The sequence below is a fragment of the Oncorhynchus tshawytscha genome, linkage group LG10 (genome assembly GCF_018296145.1).
Source record: "Oncorhynchus tshawytscha isolate Ot180627B linkage group LG10, Otsh_v2.0, whole genome shotgun sequence".
Lineage (NCBI taxonomy): Eukaryota > Metazoa > Chordata > Actinopteri > Salmoniformes > Salmonidae > Oncorhynchus > Oncorhynchus tshawytscha.
The window spans coordinates 67630075-67647653 of record NC_056438.1 but is presented as its reverse complement, the minus strand read 5'-3'; the positions used below and the strand labels follow the sequence as shown (position 1 = coordinate 67647653).

General features: G+C 43.6%; 1 protein-coding gene across 1 annotated transcript in view; it reads right to left on the bottom strand.

Moving 5' to 3' along the window:
* LOC112235698 overlaps positions 1 to 16936 on the bottom strand; it is a 185097-nt gene extending 168161 nt beyond the window's left edge. The window contains exon 1 of the mRNA XM_042328903.1: positions 16732 to 16936. The gene's annotated coding sequence lies outside the window, so the exon portion shown is untranslated. The remainder of the gene's footprint in view (positions 1 to 16731) is intronic.
* Between the last annotated feature and the right edge of the window lie 643 nt (positions 16937 to 17579).

Here is a 17579-nt window from a genome sequence, read left to right as displayed (position 1 = left end):
TACCCAGGTGTGTCAAGAACGCCTCTCTCTTTACCCATACCTGTCAGGAACACCTCTTCTTATATCTCCAGTTGTCCCTGGAATTGTGTGTGTGTGTGTGTCTGTGTGTATGTCTGTGTGTGTGTCTGTGTGTGTGTCTGTGTGTGTGTCTGTGTGTGTGTCTGTGTGTGTGTCTGTGTGTGTGTGTGTGTGTGTCTGTGTCTGTGTGCGTGCGTGTCTGTGTGTGTGTCTGTGTGTGTGTGTGTGTGTGTGTGTGTGTGTGTGTGTGTGTGTGTGTGTGTGTGTGTGTGTGTGTGTGTGTGTGTGTGTGTGTGTGTGTGTGTGTGTGTCTGTGTGTGTGTCTGTGTGTGTGTGTGTGTGTGTGTGTGTGTGTGTGTGTGTGTGTGTGTGTGTGTGTGTGTGTGTGTGTGTGTGTGTGTCTGTGTGTGTGTGTGTGTGTGTGTGTGTGTGTGTGTGTGTGTGTGTGTGTGTGTGTGGCTATTACAGCATCCATGTACGTTAGTAGGAAACCACATCAGAGTAGAATAAATCTTACCAGCCTCTGTGTTAAGACGACACGACAACAACAGTCAGTCTGCAAGATTGGACCAGCACTAGGATAATAAAAACACAACTAAGACTAGAAATGAGATCATGACCACAGCCACTATAGAACAGGGGAAGGTAACTAGGTTCAGCCATGCTCCAATTTATGTTGGAGAGGATGTTTGGGGGGCCAGAACATCATTATAATCATTTATACACTGCAAACACCACTAAGCACAAAAAGAGATTTGAAAATAACAATAATTACATACCTTTACTTTGAGAAACGATCGCATACGTCTCTTTTTATTTGTGGGAATACTTGGTTAACAGATTTCCTAAATGAAACTAGTTTTTAGCTGAATTACTGGTGATTTTAGTTTGAACCAAATCTGCTCTATAAGAAACCAGCTTATAGGCTAGTGGTGATGAGGGTTATCACACATGCTTTAAAATATATGACCTTACTGCTCAGGAACATCATTTACTATGCCATAGAATATTTAATAAGTGTCCACTCCTTCACTCTATAAAGTTTGACATTTACTTAATGGTACTCTCAAGCCATTGTCATGTCCATGAAACCAATACAAATGGCTTATCATGATGGCGTAATAAATTAGTCATTGTGTAAAGGGTGACGGAGATAATTAGCCTGTAGTGAGTGGGGGGAAAGTCTCATATAGGCCATTTGGCCCGAATTCAACATCCGATCTGTATTTCAACAGCATGGACCGTTACACTAATGTTCAACACAGTTTAAATCCGGCAGTGTCACAGTCAAGAAACTTTATTTGAGAAAAGATGCTGACTGTTCTAGTGGGCTGGTAAGATAACCATGTCAGCAAGCCCCTAATACTGAGAGAGAGAGACACACACACACACACACAGACATAAACACTTCCATAGACACACACAAATTCAGAAACGTTGGGCAGATTTGCCAAGTGCCCCAGAAAGATGCGGTACATCCAACACAAGACTCCTGACAGGTTTGAGGTCATAACTGGTCAGCTCTAACCTCAAGGTCATCATAATGAACTCAAAACCCACATGATACTGCAGCCCCCTCTGTATTTATTTATACAGTAGACCAAGAATCCAAACCAGGTCGTTCGGAGCATCTCAAGAGCACAATAACCCATCTCCAGGAGTACCAGTTCTCGAGAAAGATTACTCATCACGCGGGCGTATAGTTTACCGAATCACTTCCCTTACATAAGCTCTATGGCTGTTACTGTGGAATTCTAAAAATGCCATCAACCATCCATTCAACCAAACAGCAGGTATTCCATTGGCATTTGAAAGCACTAATCATCTAATTCCAAATGTTCCATTTAGTTAGAGACAGTAGCTATCTGGCATTAAGCACATGACACATGAGAGAGAGACACATGGACTCACTAAGGAATGCACATCAGGAGGTCCATGTCTCCTGGTGGGCGGTTTAGTTCAAGGTGGTACCAGCTTGTGTTGGTTGTTTAATGTCATGTTGGTTCCACCATTTCAGTTCAAAGCCGTCTTTTATTTTCCCGTCTAAGAATCAGTGAGCACATCAGCCGTCTCACATGAAACAGGAAATATGGAAGAAAGCAAAACACATTTCTGTTTCTTTGAACATTTAGGGTGTTTTTATATTTTTCCATTTTAGAGCTGTATCATTAATTATGTATAAAATGAGACTTTCTGATTAAAGCAACGCAAACACCGCAACATGATTCGAACTGCTTTTGGAAGAGACGCTTTTCTCGCTAATTGAAGTGCAAGACAACACACTTTAATAAAAATAAAACAAGGAAATGAGAGATGTTGAGAGGATTTTAAAAAGGAAAGAAAACAACTACATTTTTCGATTCTTGTCACTGAAACTTTGACTCGTCAGTGATAACAGCTGAGCCGTCACATTAAAACCAAAACATAAACATGCACACACACATTCAAAGACCTACTGTGGGCTATGTCCTTAGTGAACAGCCATACACACACAAAGAAACAAATAGAAATAAACACACACATTCACTCAAACATATTCCAAACATTGTATGGGAGGAATTGAGTGGATTATGGTGCAGATATAAACATGTGAATTAGAAGCCACGGTTATATAAAGCATTACAAAAGCAGTCATGTGCATCGAAGCTGGAAAAGGGACTGACCACTTTACCCACAGGAGCCGTGGACACACACACACACACACACACACACACACATACTCTTACAAGCTCAGCGCTCCTTGGACCAGGGTATTGATGATTCATTTTGCGTTGTTATCAAAGAAACAGGAGTGCCATTAGAAAGAGATCAGTCAACCACCAAGGATGAGGAGGCTGCTTCTAATTGCCCATTCATCAACAGAGTTATTCAAGTAGATCCAGCACATGACAACTGAACCGCACTACATTAATTACGCTACCGATGAACCTCGCATACACACATTTACGCACACACTCTCTCTTGCTGGCTCACTGTTAAACTCTCATTCTACACACTTGTTTTTACAGAGACACTCACATTAAAGAACAAAATGCTGTCAAATACAAACAAATAGAGGCAGGCTCACTGTACTATAAAACATGGTGTACTTTATCATACAGTACAATGCCATACATCATAATATATTTTACTGTAGCAATAAAATCTATCCCTGAATAAACACACAGTATTTGTATACTGTCTAGTAGCACTAATAAATCCTAAAGCTCACCATCTCAGTCCAGCCATTTTATATAATCTTAAAATGCACTACCTCTAAGGATGTTTTCAGTCAATTCACTGCACAGCATGAAAGAACAACACTAGCTTTAAACAGGAATTATACTGGTTCATTCATTTTGTTCCCTTTGGTTCCATTACCAGGCTTTTTTCTCTCCCACGTTTTGGGATTTCTTGCTTTCATCCATTTTACCGATGCAGGCACTCTAACAAGACAGTTCTCGGTCACTTCCCCAGCATTATGCTGCAGCCTGTCAAATGTTTCCATCTGCTGACAATTCATCCGTCTCCTGGGATCTCATTTTCTGGTTTTAGCATTTCCACTGAACGCCGCGACTCAGGATCAGCTGTGTTAGCTTCTAAACAGCTGCCTTGTGCCAGGAATAGGAGAGGCAGGTAGCCTAGCGGTTTTTAAGAGCGTTGGGCCATTGACCAAAAGGTCAATGGTTTGAATCCCAGAGCCAATTTGTGGAAAAATGTGTCAATGTTCCCTTGAACATGGCATTTACGGGGTTAAAATAAGCATGAAAACACATACAGACACACTCACACACACTCACTTATCTGATCTCCTTCAAGCGCTGGACTGATGAGAAAAATCTTAAAAGTGGCACTGTGAAGCCGACTGGTGTTTGATGTCAGGGTAATGGTTTAGGTATGCTGTTGCCAGAGAGAGAGAGAGAGAGATTTCCATGCTAACCTGAATGGGCTTGGAAACCATAATTTAGGGCTGTGAGTTGTAAATCAGAAATCTGGAGGGTCTGATCAATTTTACAAGCTTGAGGTTTGCTGCTCGGAGGTCTAAACAAGGAAGTTCTGAGAGAGAAGTCTGACGGGCATTTGGTTGGTTCTTATTTATTGAGTAATAGTTAGTTAGTCTACATTATAATAAAGCTCTGTGTAAGCGAACCTTCCGGTCTCTGTGTGTGTGACCGACACGTTAATGGGCTAGGGCTCTGCTCTGCTGAGTGCACTGCAGCTATCGGTTCATCATTAGTAATTCAGTGTGTAATACCCGTCTAAGTCCCAGACGAAGCAGAGGAGCAGACACAGTGTCTGAACCAAGCATGTTAAGCCCACTCAATGTCCTGTAGGACAGAGCAATTTAACACAGGAATAAGCCAATTATCTTTGTGGAATAGTCAAATTGACAATACGATTTCTCCCAAATCCTTCTGGACTCCCATGTTAGGGACCTGGTTACAGACCTGGTTCGCTCTCTAATTGCCACACACACCCACACACTCCTGCCCAATACAAATACACACTCACATACTTTCAGAGGTGTGGACTCGAGTTACATAACTTGGACTCGTGTCTGACTCGAGTCACAGATTTGATGACTTGAGACTCGACTTGATAGAAAATAAAATAACTTGAGACTTGACGCCTCAAGACTCGACTTTGACAATTTAAAATTATCCGGAACAGGTTTTGTAATGTTTTTTTTTTTTTTCAATTTCGTGGTATCCAATTGGTTACAGTCTTGTCTCATCGCTGCAACTCCCGTACGGACTCAGGAGAGGCAAAGGTCGAGAGCCATGCGTCCTCGGAAACACAACCCAACCAAGCCACACTGCTTCTTGACACAACGTACATCCAACCCGGAAGCCAGCCGCACCAATGTGTCGGAGGAAACACTGTACACCTGGTGACCTGGTCAGCGCGCACTGTGCCCAGCCCGCCACAGGAGACACTAGTGTGCAATGAGACAAGGATATCCCTGCCGGGCAAACCCTCCCTAACCCAGCGTCGTGGACCTCCCGGTCACGGCCAGCTGCGACAGAGCCTGGGCTCAAACCCAGAATCTCTGGTGACACAGCTAGCACTGCGATGCAGTGCCTTAGACCATTGCGCCACCCGGGAGACCCCAGGTTCTGTAATGTTTTGTCACAGTCTCCATGGATTACTCTCCAAGCAGCCAGCCTGCTAGACAGTAACCCAACACAAAGTAATCTAACACCGGAAATCCCCCTTGCATGGTGGGGGCGATGAAACAAAGTGGTTGGATGACCCTTGGGCAACGCAAGCATGGGCGAGGGAGCGTGAACAGGGCAGGGCCAAAGTTGGGGAAAGTTGAACTTTATGCAAATACTCGGCGACATTCCGTTCCATTTGATCAGTCGACAATCCCTATAGTTTCCATACCCTAATGGATTGGCTGTTAATATCTAGCACTACCTAGCCTGCTTGCTAGCACCAACATGAGGTCGAAGCAAACTTGGCTATCCGAATGTACGTGTAAAAAGGATCTTGGCCGTAACGTAGCAGGCATGAGCAGCCAGAGACAGTACTGCACTTGCAAAAAAAAATGTTAGCTAGTAAAACACACACTCAGCCATCTGATTGGACCAGCAAACTGTCAATCAACACAGGTTGAGTGAGCTAGTGCAGTGAGAAAGTTTTAGGGGGGGTCACTAGTGTGAAACTGAAAGGGATTTTGTTTTATACAAGCTACATATAACCAACCATTTGTATTTTATATTTATACCTTTGCTTATTTGATCTGGTCATTAACATACACTACCGTTCATAAGTTTGGGGTCAATTAGAAATGTCCTTGTTTTTTTTTTAAGAAAAGCACATTTTCTGTCCATTCAAATAACATCAAATTGATCAGAAATACAGTGTAGACATTGTTAATGTTGTAAATTACTGTTGTAGCTGGAATATCTACATAGGCGTACAGAGGCCCAATATCAGCAGCTATCACTCCTGTGTTCCAATGGCATGTTGTGTTAGCTAATCCAAGTTTATCATTTTAAAAGGCTAATTGATCATTAGAAAACCCTTTTGCAATTATGTTAGCGCAGCTGAAAACTGTTGTGCTGATTTAAAGAAGCAATAAAACTGGCCTTCTTTAGACCAGTTGAGTATCTGGAGCATCAGCATTTGTGGGTTCGATTACAGGCTCAAAATGGCCAGAAACAGAGACCTTTCTTCTGAAACTCGTCAGTCTATTCTTGTTCTGAGAAATGAAGGCTATTCCATGTGAGAAATCCCAGAGTCGCCTCTTCACTGTTGACGTTGAGACAGGGGTTTTGCTTGTATTATTTAATAAGCTGCCAATTGAGGACTTGTGAGGCGTCTGTTTCTCAAACTAGACACTCTAATGTACTTGTCCTCTTGCTCAGTTGTGCACCGGGGCCTCCCACTCCACTTTCTATTCTGGTTAGAGCCAGCTTGCGCTGTTCTGTGAACGGAGTAGAACACAGCGTTGTACGAGATCTTCAGTTTCTTGGCAATTTCCGCATAGAATAGCCTTCATCAGAACAAGAATAGAATGACGAGTTAATCAGAACAGTTTTCTGCTGTGCTAACATAATTGCAAAAGGGTTTTCTGTTACTGTTAACGGTTTATACACATTTTCCATGATTTGTAACCAAATTTTCCTGACTATTATTATAGCCTACATGAGAAAGTAAGCATTATTGACACTGGATAGCTGCTGTGTCTGATCCCATGTAGACCTACCATCTCCTGCCATTTTCCCCTTGAACATGATACTTAGCCCCCACATAGAACTGCACTGTTAATCACATGTTGTCAACACGTGGTCAACCCTCAATCTGGGTGTCCAGACTGGGCTTTTTCAGCATTTACAACTAAATACTTGTGTCTTTATAAAATGATTCCCGCATTCAATAAATCAGGGATCAAATGGCTAAGGTAAACTACTTCAAAGGTATCTAACTAAACATGTTTATATATAAGGCTTAAATATTCATGTTTCAGTGGTGATCTATGCACAGTAAGTTATTTATCAATTAGGCTATTCTTGGAATATTTTTTTTACATTGTCGCAATTACATGGTTACTGTTTAATAGAGGGAAATACCAGTTTTCCAACGGTGCAGATTTATTTAGGCTCTACAGTGCTGGTGGAAAGGCAACAACTAAATGAATGCTTAGTTAGCTATAGTTAAGTAGTGAGATAACTGCTACAAGTTATGTTTTGAATTGGTGATCTAGTTAGTCTGTCATTATTGTATACGTGCTGCTGAAATGTCCCGCAGCACCACGGACACGCACAGAAGGGTCGTTCCGATAATGGCTGATATGCAGATTTGTAATTGATTGATCATTTTTAAAAGTGTGCTTTCAGGAATGACATGAAAAACAATTATGAAACTAATTTCCATGACTTTTCATTACCTTTACAAACCGTCATTTGACAAAGTGGAACAGCGCATCATGCCATTCAGGTTGGCACATTTTCAAACTGCGCCATCTCGAACAGCATACTATCACTCACAGATCCACAGACTAGCGGCAAATAATCTTGGACAAAGCGGAATCGGGAAATGATTGCCCACACCATTGCTATTCAATGCAGATCCCGCCTTCATTCCGCTTTGATCAACCTTTTTTGCCTCGGTGTGTGAATCTGGGCCAGCGATAAACTACTTTGTTTTTAGCGCAAATGTTAAATTGTAGGAAGAGAGGATTTCCATAAATAACTATGCAGCTCCAAATATTGTTTGGTGATCAAAAATATGAACGGTTTACTTTGCAAGCTCATCAGCAATGGGGCATCAAGCAATAATGACTAGCATAGGCCTACTGGTCTTTTGGTATGTCAAATTTGATTGTCAATCATTTACTTATGAAACCTTTCATTTGAAATTAGTTGTTAAAATGTATTATTACATCATCAAAATGTGTTGTAGTCAAAATAATGAAAAGGGCTGTCTGGTAGCATTAATAAATAGACAACGATTTGTACCTGAACAAGGCATTGCCTGTAGATTTGTTTTTTACTTGACTTTTAAAAAACTTGTGACTTGACGTGACTCGATACACGACCCATTCAAATTTATGTTCAATCAAATGTATTTATAAAGCCTTTTTACACCAACAGATTTTACAAAGTGCTATACAGAAACTCAGCCTAAAACCCCAGACAGCAAACAATGCAGATGTAGAAGCACGGTGGCTAGGAAAAACTCCCTAAAAAGGCAGGAACCTAGGAAGAAACCTAGAGAGGAACCAGGCTCTGATGGGTGGCCAGTCCTCTTCGTGCCGGATGGAGATTAAAAGAGTACATGGCCATTAAGGCCAGATTGTTCTTCAAGATGTTCAAATGTTCATAGGTGACCAGCAGGGTGAAATAATAATCACAGTGGTTGTAGAGCGTGCAACAGGTGGCGGAGGAGTAAATGTCAGTTGACCCATTCTACTTGGGACTCGACTTGAGACTCGGACCTTGTGACTTGCTTGTGACTCAAATAAGAGTGACTTGGTTCCACCTTTGCACACTTCCATCACACACACACTTCTGGGTGAGCCCCCACTGCGAGGTACACTCCCTCTCTCCCTATACAATGACGTCTCCAGCAGAGCGGACCACTGTACATTTTCACGAGGAAATCCTCCATAATCCGAGCGGCAAGCGAGACAGCTGGTTCACGTCCATCTCAGAAAGCAGGAAGGGGCTGGGTGCCTCGCGTGCCTGCCACACTCCAGCCCCACAACTCTAACGTTACATGCTCCAGCCACAAAAGAGACCTCCTCCCTGGGCTTAGCACAGTGGGCCAGCTGCATCCTCCCACACTGTGTTCAGGAGAAGGCAGAACAGCCAGAGTCGCCTGTGTACAATCAGACCATGACAAGCTCCAGCAGCAACAGCAGTAGCATCCAACCCTGAGGAGAACAGGCTCCACCACATCCATTTCTATAAAAGGCGACCCCAGGGAATGACTATGTGTTTCTGCTTCACAGGCTTGACTGGGAGGAGAGTCACAGCAGAGTGTTATAATGCATGTCTTGAACCATCACTTCTATATGTAGAGACATTGGGGAAGATCTCTGTCTGTCAGGTTTAAACATATCTGTGACTGCAGAAGAGTCAAAGGCTGCTATATGGCTTCAACAGTTAGACTTCTATAAGGTGACACCAGGGATGCACAATGTTAATTATATTTTCTGACTGAACAGCATGAGTGGTGAGTGAGTGAGTGAGTGAGTGAGTGAGTGAGTGAGTGGTGAGTGGTGGTGAGTGAGTGAGTGAGTGAGTGAGTGAGTGAGTGAGTGAGTGAGTGAGTGAGTGAGTGAGTGAGTGAGTGAGTGAGTGAGTGAGTGAGTGAGTGAGTGAGTGAGTGAATGAGTGAGTCTCGGTATCCCTGGCAACATGGGACTCAGAAGGCCCATTTCCCCCACAGCAATTGGAGTGGGAATATGAGCAATAAATAATCTCTCTCTGAGATGACTTTAGGGAACACTGTGAGTGTTCAACAGAGGAGCTATTCCAACAGAAGGGCTATTCCAACAGAAGGGCTATTCCAACAGAAGAGCTATTCCAACAGAAGGGCTATTCCAACAGAAGGGCTATTCCAACAGAAGAGCTATTCCAACAGAAGGGCTATTCCAACAGAAGGGCTATTCCAACAGAAGAGCTATTCCAACAGAAGGGCTATTCCAACAGAGGGGCTATTCCAACAGAGGGGCTATTCCAACAGAAGGGCTATTCCAACAGAGGGGCTATTCCAACAGAGGGGCTATTCCAACAGAGGAGCTATTCCAACAGAAGGGCTATTCCAACAGAGGAGCTATTCCAACAGAAGGGCTATTCCAACAGAAGGGCTATTCCAACAGAGGAGCTATTCCAACAGAAGGGCTATTCCAACAGAGGGGCTATTCCAACAGAGGGGCTATTCCAACAGAAGGGCTATTCCAACAGAGGGGCTATTCCAACAGAGGGGCTATTCCAACAGAGGAGCTATTCCAAAAGAGGAGCTATTCCAACAGAAGAGCTATTCCAACAGAGGGGCTATTCCAACAGAGGAGCTATTCCAACAGAAGGGCTATTCCAACAGAGGAGCTATTCCAACAGAAGGGCTATTCCAACAGAGGGGCTATTCCAACAGAGGGGCTATTCCAACAGAAGGGCTATTCCAACAGAGGGGCTATTCCAACAGAGGGGCTATTCCAACAGAGGAGCTATTCCAAAAGAGGAGCTATTCCAACAGAAGAGCTATTCCAACAGAGGGGCTATTCCAACAGAGGAGCTATTCCAACAGAAGAGCTATTCCAACAGAGGGGCTATTCCAACAGAGGAGCTATTCCAAAAGAGGAGCTATTCCAACAGAAGAGCTATTCCAACAGAAGAGCTATTCCAACAGAGGAGCTATTCCAACAGAAGAGCTATTCCAACAGAGGGGCTATTCCAACAGAGGAGCTATTCCAAAAGAGGAGCTATTCCAACAGAAGAGCTATTTCAACAGAGGGGCTATTCCAACAGAGGAGCTATTCCAAAAGAGGAGCTATTCCAACAGAGGAGCTATTCCAACAGAGGGGCTATTCCAACAGAGGGGCTATTCCAACAGAAGGGCTATTCCAACAGAGGGGCTATTCCAACAGAAGGGCTATTCCAACAGAAGAGCTATTCCAACAGAGGGCTATTCCAACAGAGGAGCTATTCCAAAAGAGGAGCTATTCCAACAGAAGAGCTATTCCAACAGAGGGGCTATTCCAACAGAGGGGCTATTCCAACAGAGGAGCTATTCCAAAAGAGGAGCTATTCCAACAGAAGAGCTATTCCAACAGAGGGCTATTCCAACAGAGGGGCTATTCCAACAGAGGGGCTATTCCAACAGAGGGGCTATTCCAACAGAGGGGCTATTCCAACAGAAGGGCTATTCCAACAGAAGAGCTATTCCAACAGAGGGGCTATTCCAACAGAGGAGCTATTCCAAAAGAGGAGCTATTCCAACAGAAGAGCTATTCCAACAGAGGGGCTATTCCAACAGAGGGGCTATTCCAACACAGGGGCTATTCCAACAGAAGGGCTATTCCAACAGAGGAGCTATTCCAACACAGGGGCTATTCCAACAGAGGGGCTATTCCAACAGAGGAGCTATTCCAACACAGGGGCTATTCCAACAGAAGAGCTATTCCAACAGAGGGGCTATTCCAACAGAGGGGCTATTCCAACAGAAGGGCTATTCCAACAGAAGAGCTATTCCAACAGAGGGGCTATTCCAACAGAGGAGCTATTCCAACAGAGGAGCTATTCCAACAGAAGGGCTATTCCAACAGAAGAGCTATTCCAACAGAGGGCTATTCCAACAGAGGGGCTATTCCAACACAGGGGCTATTCCAACAGAAGGGCTATTCCAACAGAGGAGCTATTCCAACACAGGGGCTATTCCAACAGAGGGGCTATTCCAACAGAGGAGCTATTCCAACACAGGGGCTATTCCAACAGAAGGGCTATTCCAACAGAAGAGCTATTCCAACAGAGGGGCTATTCCAACAGAAGAGCTATTCCAACAGAGGAGCTATTCCAACAGAGGGCTATTCCAACAGAAGGGCTATTCCAACAGAAGGGCTATTCCAACAGAGGGGCTATTCCAACAGAGGAGCTATTCCAACAGAGGGGCTATTCCAACACAGGGGCTATTCCAACAGAGGGGCTATTCCAACAGAGGCGCTATTCCAACAGAGGGGCTATTCCAACAAAGGGGCTATTCAAACAGAGGAGCTATTCCAACAGAGGGGCTATTCCAACAGAGGGGCTATTCCAACAGAGGAGCTATTCCAACAGAGGGGCTATTCCAACAGAGGGGCTATTCCAACAGAGGGGCTATTCCAACAGAGGGGCTATTCCAACAGAGGGGCTATTCCAACAGAGGTGTTATTCCAACAGAGGGGCTATTCCAACAGAAGGGCTATTCCAACAGAGGGGCTATTCCAACAGAGGAGCTATTCCAACAGAGGGGCTATTCCAACAGAGGGGCTATTCCAACAGAGGGGCTATTCCAACAGAAGGGCTATTCCAACAGAGGGGCTATTCCAACAGAGGGGCTATTCCAACAGAAGGGCTATTCCAACAGAGGGGCTATTCCAACAGAGGAGCTGTTCCAACAGAGGGGCTATTCCAACAAAGGGGCTATTCCAACAGAGGAGCTATTCCAACAGAGGTGTTATTCCAACAGAGGGGCTATTCCAACAGAGGAGCTATTCCAACAGAGGTGTTATTCCAACAGAGGGGCTATTCCAACAGAGGGGCTAGGCGTCTAGTTTGTTTTGCTGAATTGATTGCTAATGAATTGGTAGATGTCTATAACAGCAGTCACTTCCTTTTCCCTCTCTGCACTACAAACCCCAGGGTGGTAGACTGTAGGTCTTCAATACTATTTGGTTTGGTGTAAGTAAGGGAATACAATACATTGATTAGCCCTCCCCCGTTAACAGTGCCGTCCCAGCTCGGCTCCAAGTCTTTAACAGACATGTTGTTGAATAAGAGCCTTGGGGTGCTGTGTCTTATACCCTCTGTTAAACGTCTACAGAGAGTAGCCTGAGGAGAAGATGCATGATTCGAGAGTCTCCCTCCATTGTCTATGAGTGACTGCCACTAGCGACGCGGCTCTCTAAGAAAAAATTACTTTTTAATTTATGTGGACAGCAAAACACTTTAGCTCCACTTGAGATAACGGCTGTAATGTTGTTATAGGAGCAACGTTCTAGAATCACAGCAAGGGAGGATTCCGATTCGCAGGGCTGGATCTGCATGACCTCACCGCTCTCGAACACTTCCTCTCTCCATGTCTCGTTCCCTCACTCTCACCTTGGCCCTTCTATCTCAATCTTGGTGTCCATCCATCTCTCTCCCTTCATCTGTCTCCTCCCTCCACTGTCTGTTGTAATAAACAGTAATGTCCGGTAATGGGAGGTGGTGTGTGCTCGCTGTCACAACAGCAGCACCTCTCTTTCAGCCCCCCTCTCCTAGCCGCTTTATAGCTGACATAAGTCACTGAGTCAATGTGTCATGTCTATCCACACATGGCTACCCTTCCTCTCTCCTTCTTTCTCTCTTCCTCTCCCCCCTCTCTCTCTCTCTCGCTCTCTCTCGCTCCCCCCTCTCTCTCTCGCTCCCCCTCTCTCTCTCGCTCCCCCTCTCTCTCTCTCTCGCTCCCCCTCTCTCTCTCGCTCCCCCTCTCTCTCGCTCCCCCTCTCTCTCTCGCTTTTCCTCCTACCTCTTACATGTCTCACTCAGGGTACATACAAGAGCTTGTCGGTGTAAACAATTACGAGCTTAATGCTGACAAAGATTGTTGTGCTTTGTTTTAACCAAATTAGCAGAGAGCATTTGTTTGATGTCTGATGTCCCTTGAGGTATTCCCACAAGATCTTTCATTGCTAGGGCAAAGCTGGGTCAAAACTGAATGTGTAAGCACAGGAAAAGCTGTGCACACAGCCAAACACAGAAATACACGTAAACAAAACAAATCCACACAGGCATAGTCACCCAAACATATATGCTTTATCTACAGGTATTAAATCACAAGCACATATTCTAAAATTGCCTTCCTGTGTGTTCCATATACAGCACACTGATACATCAGTAAAATACATGTTGTGCTTCATACTGCTGTGATTAAAGAGATTATATGGGGTGTCATGATGTTGGCCTGAGTGGGGGAGGTTTATGACCCCCATAAATACCCCCCCCCCCCACATTTCTCTCTCTCTTGACTCTTGAAAGAGCCCTTTGTTAATATAGAGATTCTGGTGACATCAAAAGATGGGAAACGGAACCATATTCCGGTAATCCAACCAGTTGAAAATATGCGTTGGGACTTAATGAATATGATGTCAGTTCAGTTGGTGTCTGAGACATGATTACAGATGATAGGAGGACACAAACTGTATCTTGGAAAGTCTACACATTCAGATTCCCATGGAATTGTTGTGCAATTTAAATGTTTAAATATGAAACTATTTGTGAAAAGATTAAATGCAATTTTAGCTTCCAAATGAGAGAATTGGGTTTTCATGAGTGAACTATGCTCAACTCAGTGGCCCTGCCCATGTGAACAGACATTGGTTATAAACTATGAAACACGCACCTTCTTTCCCCTCCTATATAAATCCCTTGACGAAAATGTAACTTTCTGTTCCGAGGATGTTAGTGCGACAGTCCTACGTTAAAAAAGGGCTCAGATAATAAGCTGTTCCAAGGACGTGTGGCCTTGAGGTCCCCATGTTGAAAGGACAAAGACCACCTACAGAACTAAGCCAACCTTAGAGAACCTAACGAAATTAGCATTGAATTTCAATGTGAAGGTGACGACCTACATGCCGGAAGGATGAATTTCGACTATACCAGCCAGAATATAGCATGAGTACAGTATATAGCATGGCAACTTGGTATGAACTTGGAACTCTTATTCACTAAAGAAGTGCTATCCCCTCCACCCGTTAAACGTGGGCTAGGAGAGGACAGACAAAGTACCCAATCTACCAAGCTCCAATTCACCACTAGACATTCTTCAGAGGACCTGAGATCCATAAAGGACAAACCGGCCTTCCACCGACGACCAATCTACCAAAGCGCAGCTCAAAGTAAATATTTATTGCATTCTCCTTTTTCAAATGGGCGGTTATTTAGAATGCATAAGATTCTGTATTTACGATAGCATAGCTTCTCCCTTTGTTACTCAATCTTCCCGCTCTTTCACTCAAACCCAACCCCCTCTCTTTGTGTAACCAGCCGTCGTATCTGTTCAGACCACCAGGGACGTTTTCTTTATGACATCATTTGTAATCAATGTATGATCCATTCTGTGTGATTATTTAGGTATTTAGTAAATAAATAATTAAACCAAATTTTATATTGCTGATTCAACTTGTTAGCCAGGGTTCGTGAAGATAACCAAGAATTTACAACTTTCAGATGAGACTGAATAAAATAGCCAACTACGGATAATTTACAGTCACGTCCAGTGGCGACCTGCCCCACCTGTTTTGAGCACCATATTTTCAGCAAAAAAAATGTGCATGTTATTTTGGCATTATGGCATTATAGTGATATCCACTATAAAAAGCATCTAAACATTATCTCACTTTTCTTTGTCTAAAATAAATGTGAGATAATGTTTAGATGCTTTTTATAGTGGATATCAAGTTTATAACTTCCCTGCCTGGAGACAGTGGATTGCGCAGTCAGATGGAACAGAGTAAATAGGCATTTTAATGTAATATATTTATCTGGCGGTAAATTGTGGAATAGACACCCGGTGGAATGCGCTTTTAACCAATCAGCATTTAGGATTGGACTCTCCCCTGTATAAATTATAAGCAGGCAAGGCTTTACAACATCAAATACATAGCATACTATTAAACCCACAGCCCACTTTACTGTACACATACACTACATATACAGTCGTGAAACACAGCAAATAAAACACATTGACATTCAAACATGACAAATTGTGGATAGCCTACTGCTAAAGGGAAATCATAAATCTCAGAAAATGTTTGTTACAGAATCAAATCAAATCAAAAAAGGACACTCAAACGCGGGCACGCACGCACACACACACATATCACAAGAGGTTCGTGGAACCTTAATTGTGGAGGACGGGCTCGTGATAAGGAGGGTTGATATCAAATAAATCAAACACATGGTTCCAATGTGTTTCATGCCATTCCATTCGCCCCGTTCTGGCCATTAGTATGAGCTGTCCTCCCCTCAGCAGCCTCCTGTGATATCTATCTATCTATACATATATATATATATATAGACGCACATACACTCAACATTGCTGATTGAACACTGGCCACATCACCATGTTAAAGACACAGCCGCAAACACAACACTGTCTTGTCAGCGTGCGCTCTCACCAGTCCGACACCTCTCAGTAGCCAAACACTTGTCATTACCGATTTAGTACGAATAATACTAAATACTAATAATACTAATGACTGCAATTAAGTCGGTTTTATGAAGCGATACTGAGCCGATCACCTTCATTAGGGACGCGCTGATCCTCATAGACATTGCACATGCGGCAGGTAAAATATTTGCCTCGCACACCGGGGTGTCAGACAGTGTCTGTATTTGGTTCGTCTGCTGCTACCCCGCGGATCTTTTAACATGACAGATAGAAATGCGCGTGCACCATCTGCTTGGACTCGGTTCAGTCATGGGAAATTTGATTCTGCTCTGGTCCGTCTCTCCCAAGTGACCCCGAGACGTGCGCGTGCCCTGTTCACTTGCCATTGTAATATATGAAATATATGATAAAATACCCTAACAGATGTGCTTCAATGTCTAAATTCAGTGCACTCGTAACCTAGTTCAGCCAAATTACATGTAGGTGTGTCAGGTCTGAAACCATTTAAGTGACGTTGGCTATTGTTCATGAAATGGCCCAAAATAAAGTGGAGTAATCGACTCTTCAGCCCCGCAATTACGCACAAACAAGGTTCACAATAAATCCACCAAGTCATTCATCTCGAATACACGTTTTTCAAGCAAGCCATCAAAGATAATCACATGTGTTGCGTTAAAATCGTTTCGCCTATCATTTGCAAGTGCCTAATATAATGCATTCAGACTGACAAAGAAATCATGCATTCGAAATCTCAAACGTTAAAAAATCGGTTTCATCATCATGTGCCGCTATAATATCCCGCGCAAAAATTCTTACCTCGCCTCAGCGCGCAGCATGCGTGATTACCTTCTATGAAATTAAGGATTCATTTACCTTCAGAGTTCGGTCTTTAAGGAACTGTCTGAAGTTTCTGGCGTGTCGTTGTATCTGCTTGTCTCTCGTGAGAAGAACTGAGTCAAATGTGAACAGGGCAAACGCTGTTATCGCATCTCTCTCTCTCTCTCTCTCTCTCTCTCTCTCTCTCTCTCAAATAATAAGACGGCTGTCTTAAAATCTCTCATCACGTACACTCTCGCTCTTTCTTTCTCTGGCCGTATCTCTCTCACTAACAGTTCACCACTATGTTTCAGGTCATCATCATCACAGTAGCCTGTCCGTTAACTGACCATCGTCATCAACATCAACACCGTCATCATCATCAGTAAAATAATAAAAACATAATCAACATATTGTCATTTTCATGTTTTTGTATCTATTTTTATGTTCATATTGAATAACTAGCACCCAGTTCCTGTTGAAGGCAGAGTGAGCCCTGGTCCTGCATTTCCATTAGAAAAGTAGGAGAGACTATTCCTCCTCCATTACATAAACACAATCCAGCAAGATGACAGATCATGAAAGGACTGATTTATCCACTGGGGAGAGATTCTGTGTGTGTGTGTGCACTCTGCTCTGCTCTCTGTCTATGGGTGAGGGTGTGTTTGCTGGTGCTCCCTTTGTGAGAGTGTGTCCCTCAGGTCTTGATGGGTGTCTTGGAAAGCCTCCTTCCTCCCCAATGACCCTCTATCCCCCTAGGATCTATGAGGTGTAACCGCACTCACACACACACACACACACACACACACACACACACACACACACACACACACACACACACACACACACACACACACACACACACACACACACACACACATATATGCTACAGACACACACATACC